The 5,787-nt window shown below is 39.8% G+C and overlaps 1 long non-coding RNA gene across 1 annotated transcript; it reads right to left on the bottom strand.

The window, feature by feature from the left end:
- Positions 1 to 307: 307 nt before the first annotated feature.
- LOC147896135 (uncharacterized) lies at positions 308 to 1,804 on the bottom strand. Its single transcript, XR_015541938.1, has 4 exons — positions 1,397 to 1,804; positions 1,098 to 1,166; positions 834 to 1,018; positions 308 to 495 (listed from the first exon to the last, which is right to left on the bottom strand). It is a non-coding gene; the product is annotated as an uncharacterized LOC147896135 (long non-coding RNA).
- Positions 1,805 to 5,787: the final 3,983 nt, after the last annotated feature.

Genomic DNA, 5,787 nt, shown 5'->3' on the forward strand with positions numbered 1-5,787 from the left:
AACATCAACAACGCACAACATTCGTGCAAATATTTTCAAAGCATACGTGAGACAAAGAAAATTTGTAACTGATGGAAAAATCTACGAAATTCATGTGCCAAAGATCCTGTGTATGCCATCCAATCTAAATCGCCTCACACAAAAAGATGCAGTAAAGTATGTACGCAACGAGAAATGCAGACAGAGAGTTGCGTGGTGTTAGTCAAACGCATTCCTACTTAAAGAAAATCAAGTAACTGTTTCTACGGAGTCTTCAACAATGGAGCTTGTCCATAGATTTTGCAGTTTTGCTAGGCTAAAAAACGAAGACATGATGTTAGCCGTGAAAGTAAGGGTGGGAGTTGCGCATTATAGAGAAGATCTTACATTAGCACTTTGGGCACAAGCTGCTCTACAAGGATCCACCTCACAAATGCAATTGTGAGAGACTTCGATATCCTAATTCTGGCCTGTTAGACGAGGCACATGTAAGATGTACTCTAGGAAACTCGATACCTTTTCAAAGTTGGAAGCCAATCATCAATAATAGATTACACAAAGCCAATCGTTAATAATAGTTGCAACATTCCTGAAATGTTAGACGTTAAATGAATCGGTATTGCTGAAGAGTCGTTCCCACAAGTAATCTACATAGTTTCAACCATCTACAATAGTCGCGCTCCACAAGTCAATCGCCCCATTGGAATTTCTCTCCTCTATTTTGCGAGTCCCGGGTTAGGCAGTTCTCCAATACTCAGGGCAAAACGATACGAAAGCCAAATAGGATTCAAACAGCCGTGTTCGTCGATTCGTTTTAGGCAACTGAATTTAAATCATTCTAAATGCAATCTTACCTTCAGCATAAGCCTCGCGAGCGACAACCTCAAACGCCTGATGAAGAGAACGCTTGCTATCTTTTTTGATTCCAGAAGTCTTCAACAACTCTAGTGCTTTGGAGGTTTTCCAGCAGACACCATCACAGGAGAATTCGCAAATGAAGGCGACCGTGGCGGATCAGATTTGCGCTTCTCTTCTGTCTCTATACATGCATAAGCCTCCTCAAAAATCCAAAAATAACGAAGAGAAGATTATTACAAAAAACAATTACGGCGACTAACCTTTCATCACTGACATGGCATCATCATCTGCTTCCACCACAATCTTCCCACCAACACATTTTACCATTTCTGAAAATTCATCGATAAGTCACAACCACCGAAAATTGTTCTAAACTACAACGATCGGATTACAGAGTCGTCTACTTCCACCAAAAATTGTTCCAACTACAGTAATCTCCTAACATCAAAGAACTGTAATCCAAATACAAAATCCTCTACAGCAATAGTTCGAACTCATGTAGAAAATATAAAGAAAGAATTGAGTAATGAATCGAAAAAAATGCAAAACTGACTCACACCCCTATGAAAAGTATTCCCAGTCTCCATCGACACAGGGGAGCCTTATTCTCCAGAAAGCCCTTTCTTTGTCGTATCGTGATCAGGACACGACTCATTAACAAACTCTTGGTCCGCCATGCATGAAATTACAGGAGAACAAACACAGATGACAAGCACAACGTTTTCACAGGAACTGCTACCGCATTTGTCGACACCATGCAATCTTATAGGAACCACAGAATCTGCTGCCTTGTGTACACAGCTCATCTTTTGAACACAAAAAAGTCTCTCCTCCCATGCTGCGAGTCCCGATATGCTCGCCTTCAAGTCTCGAACCCATGCTCCAGAATGAATGCACACACACTCTGTTTGGCAAAGTCGAACGTCAAAACGAACTGCACTTCCAATATTCTCGCTGATCTGCAAGAAAAGACATCACTTCCCAATATGTTCGGCCATCTCCAAGACAAAACGATAGAAAGAGAAGGTAAGCGCAGGAGCCAAGAAACGCATGAGCAGCGAAAAAGGCGCGTGAGAAGCGAAGAAGGCGCATCACCAATATACCATGCACAGCAGATACAACACGTGGCAAGACCTTGACACAACGTGGACCAACCACAAAAATGTGTCTAATTAAAAAAATTTTGCGTATTATTGACCATCTCAAAACTAAGGCCTCCATTAAGACCTACCCACAGCGGGGCAGGCCGATAAACCAATGGATGAGTGGAAATCTCTTCTTCCTCTCAGCAAAAATCTCTCAACCCAAATTCTCTCAAAGCAATGACAATGGACGGAAATTCTATCACTCATGAATGGAATTTTCTCTCAATGGAAGAGAATGAAGACCCTCACAATCACTCGAGAACTCTCAATCGATCTCTCACACTCTTAGATCTCTCTCACAAGGATGGCGCCTCAACGAAAGGTGGAACCAAGCTTTGATACCATGACAAAATATGAAGAGGGAAGAGGAGAAGAGTAGAGATGAGGAGAGAGGGCACAGCTAGAGAGCGCACCACAAATGACTAACTGTACACTAGATTTAGTTTAAAATGTAGAATATATACAAACCCGTTTAGGGTTAGGGTTAGGGCATCTAACCCTTTCCTTTATAGCACTCTATTGGATTAGTGCTATGCACATATGATCACATGATGGTGCTATGCACACATGATCACATGATGTTGAGCGTGAACTCTCAACAAAAACTGGCCTTATTAGGACAATGAGCTGGATCTACCATGATAAAAAATGGGACCACATTTGCAAAAGGATTTATTTTCATCTTCGGTTTCACGTTTGACACATGAAAATGGTGTGGTGGTCTAACCTCAAGACGTCTCCTACTAGTATCTGGATCCATAGGTGGCCTAAGATCCATAGGTGGCCTAAGAACTTCACAATTGATCTATGCCACTCAGATCTATTTGAGAGGTGAGCCCAAATCCTTTGAAACTACCAAGGTTACAAAATCATTGCCATCCTCATTCTAAAGTGAGCGACCTTACAAGGCCACAACACTTGTAGGTCCTTTCATCCTCTGAGAGAATACCACTCCTTGGTTGCCAAATATAACAAAATCATTGCCATCCTCATTCTAAGTGAGTGACCTTACAAGGCCACAACACTTGTAGGTCCTTTCACCCTCTGAGAGAATACCACTCCTTGCCAAATATAACAACAAGACCTCATTTATCTACAGCATATACCATCTGTTGTGAGGATACTAATGGGTGGCCTTGGAAATATCCCGGAAGCCTCGTTTTGGGAAAACTACTCTATTGCCAATCTTTGGTGGCTTGATGTTGAGAAGTCCTCACTACTGGCCACTAGACACAAACAACTTCTTTTGAGCTGCATATGGAGAAAATTTTATCCTAGCTCTCTTGGGGGTTTTGGTAGGAGTTGGAGAAGAAGAGGAACCCAAAGGGTTAGAGTCCTCTTTGGGTTGCTTTATTTTGAGCTTGTGTGGTTTGCAACAAAATAGAATTTGTATTAGAAAATTTAATTAAGGAAAATATAAATTACGGAGCACAAAGTTCTTTCTCTAAAGCCAAAAGCATTAAAAAACCTACCAAAAATCAATATTTCACCAAAGCAAATTCACTAAAAGAAACCCGAAAATGTGTTTGAAAACCACACGTTTTCCTAAAACTTTCACGAAAAAAGTAGAAAAATCGATTAGGGGATCACCAAATTGGAGTATTCCATCAAATCCGATTGCAACGATAAGATTATTGTGTAACACCACGCTCTCTCATGCTTATCCGATCCCTAGCATTGGAATGGCAAGCAAATTCATGCTCATTTGATCCTAAGGATTGAAAGTGCATGCAAGTCACAAAATATCTGCCAAGAGATCAAGACAAAGTCTTCTATTAAGCTAAACAAATTCCAAGGGGCCTGAACGTTAATAGGATCGTTTGGTTATCTGATCCCAGGGATTGGCTCAGCATGTGATGCATGCTAATCCAATCCTCGGGGTAGGATTAGCATGCAAAACCAATGGATTGCAAGGGATCAGATTAGCATGATGAGCATGCTATTCCAATCCCAAGGATTAGCATGCAGTCTCACATAAGGCTTCATGCTAATCCGATCCCTAGGATCGTATTGGCGATCAAATACAATCCCGAGGATCGGATTAGCGTGCACCCTTATGTGTGGTTGCACTCTAATCTCATCTTCGGGATCGAAGTGCCCTATTTGTTCACTAATCCAATCCCAAGGATCGAATTAGTGTGCAGCCTTATGTGTGGCTACACACTAATCTAATATTCATGATCGGATTAGCGCCTATTTGATCACTAATCAAATCCCAGGGACCGGATTAGTGTACAACCACACAAAGGGCTGAATGCAAATCTAATCCTTGGGATTGTATTTCATGAGGGCTACATTTTTTTAAATAGAAGAGAATTTATTTTCATTACCAAAATTTTTTATCATAAATTATAGTGAAAATGTAAAAGCATCTAAATGGAATTCACTCACTTTTGGAGGTTTCTTGGCATTTTGGAGGCTAGCTATGAATCTACAAGCTATCAACGCTGGGAGGAAGGAGATTAGGTTCTGGGTGATGGTGAACAATGAGGGATTAGGGTTGGGGATTTGGATTTTATAGTATAGGATGATTACATCAACCTAAATTACTATTTGAAGTATAGAATTTAAAAAAGTAAGAAAATATTTAACTTTTCAAATAATTAAGTAAAAATTTTATTATTGTCTCAATATATATAAAAATTTCATATCTTAATATGTACTTCCCAAAATATGGACATCAAAACTCATTTTTTAAATTATTTTAGTCCCTTTTGGGCTCCATTTTTAGGGTTCGTTCAAGGTGACCATTAAATAAACCTAAATGAGATTTGTCTATATACAATGCCAGGCTTCTGTTTAGGCATTTCCTTATTACAATAATGATCTTCAAGATATCTATCTCTATCTCAACCTATGATCGAAGAAGTACATCTTCCTCTAAGTCGTCTCAAACTACAAGGTCCATCAGCCCTCATGAACCTTTAGTCTCTTCATATAACCGAGAAGTTAGTTGTGAGAATGTGTTATCTCGTCATTTCAACATGTTGGTGAGGAAACAAATCTAGAGAATCAATGCAACAATTCCAAAGTTACCAGCACTTGCCTAATGTTCATTCTACTACTGTGAAAGATAAGAAGGCACAATTGTCACCTATGATTACTCCAATGTCATTTTTTCCTTTTCCTTTAGTAGCTGAACAAAGTGCATCTACTCCTCCCACGAACCTAATAAAAAAGGTAAGGATGCACATAGATAAGAGATCCAAGAGTTATGGTATGAGAAGAATGCAATTTCTAACAACTGAGGATCAGTTGAAGGAGACATACACTACTATATGTTGTGTTCAAAATTGTTTGGGGCAATTAGGTGTGAGAAAGTTGTGAACGGTGAGGACAAAATACCTTGGTTTGAATTGTCGAGAGCAAGATTATTACTTGAATGCAACAATCACCCTCCTAAAGAATGAGGAGGTGGAGTATCGTTTAGGGAGTTTGCAAATTTGTAGATCGGCCTTTAAAAACTTTCATGGCTTGGGGAACGCAAGGCTTGCACATGTACAAAAAAGAATAAGGTGTTTTAGGAATTCATGCCTGATTGGGCTTATTGGGCATATGGTCGTATCATGGATGGAAAGCTATTTTTCTTTGAATACAGAAGTGATGCCCCCACAACAAGGAAACTGCACTTGATGGATAGTTACACAAGGTTTGAGGTTTTCATACTGTACAAGGAGGAGATGCTAGAGAGCAATGAACAGTTTGCTAGCTAAAGTCATTTTAGTAGATTGTGGAAGAACCTCTTCAGTAATGTGAAGATCCCAAAAAAGTGAGAATGGGGGTATGTAGTGTATATGCAAACCTC

Source organism: Dipteris shenzhenensis, chromosome 12 (assembly GCF_047967505.1).
Source record: "Dipteris shenzhenensis isolate YYH24624 ecotype China chromosome 12, Dip_SZ_1.0, whole genome shotgun sequence".
NCBI lineage: Eukaryota > Viridiplantae > Streptophyta > Polypodiopsida > Gleicheniales > Dipteridaceae > Dipteris > Dipteris shenzhenensis.